This window comes from Heliangelus exortis, chromosome W (assembly GCF_036169615.1).
Source record: "Heliangelus exortis chromosome W, bHelExo1.hap1, whole genome shotgun sequence".
In the NCBI taxonomy this organism is placed as follows: Eukaryota; Metazoa; Chordata; class Aves; order Apodiformes; family Trochilidae; genus Heliangelus; species Heliangelus exortis.
Window position 1 is genome coordinate 11,956,225 of NC_092453.1, and position 630 is coordinate 11,956,854.

Here is a 630-nt window from a genome sequence, read left to right on the forward strand (position 1 = left end):
CGTTTCCTGCAGCAAAGAGGAAAAAATCATGTAAAAAGGTTTTTTTCCCTTCCATAAAACCATAAAAGTGATGTCTCCTCCTTGGTATTTTTCTAAGGAATCCCTCTGGTTGTGTCCCTCAAAGGGCAGCAGTTCTCTTGATGTTCTTCTTGGAGTTTGGGATGCAGCAAGGTGGGATGGGGTCATTTTGGGCACCAGTTGATGGAGAAATTGGGGGAAAACCCACCTTCCTGGAACAGAGTGACAGAATGTTAGGGGTTGGAAGCCACCTTGAAAGGTCATTGAGTCCAAACCCCCTGCCAGGGCAGGAGCAGCACCTGAAAACAGCACCAGAAAACTGCTGAGCCACTTCTCCTGAGTTACACACACTTTACACATCCCATAACTGCATCCAGCATAGGCTGCATTCCTCTAAATATACATTAAATTCTCTAAAGATACATTCAAGTGGTATTTTTACTAAATAAAAGCCCTGTCTCATCCTCAGGAACCAATGGCAACAACAGGGACTGCAGCAGAAATACCCCCAGTCCTCCAACTCCCTAAATGCAGAAATTGGTTCAGGCTCTTTGGCTGCTCCAGACCCCAAAACCTTCCCAAGGGATGAAAAATTAATTTTAAAATAGGATC